Source organism: Triticum aestivum, chromosome 2D, assembly GCF_018294505.1.
Source record: "Triticum aestivum cultivar Chinese Spring chromosome 2D, IWGSC CS RefSeq v2.1, whole genome shotgun sequence".
Classification (NCBI taxonomy): domain Eukaryota; kingdom Viridiplantae; phylum Streptophyta; class Magnoliopsida; order Poales; family Poaceae; genus Triticum; species Triticum aestivum.
In genome coordinates this window covers 578766720-578766923 of record NC_057799.1, presented here as the reverse complement: position 1 = coordinate 578766923, position 204 = coordinate 578766720, and positions in this window count along the sequence as shown.

Genomic DNA, 204 nt, shown 5'->3' with positions numbered 1-204 from the left:
TAGCCATGGGTATCTTCGGCAAGAGCAATGGCAAGCTTGACGCCAGCGCCAGCCCGGCCCGCTGATAACCCACAATTATAGGGGATCGCAATAGTTTTCGAGGGTAGATTATTCAACGCAAATTTATTGATTCTACACAAGGGGAGCCAAAAAATATTCTCAAGTATTAGCAGTTGAGTTGTCAATTCAACCACACCTGTAAGA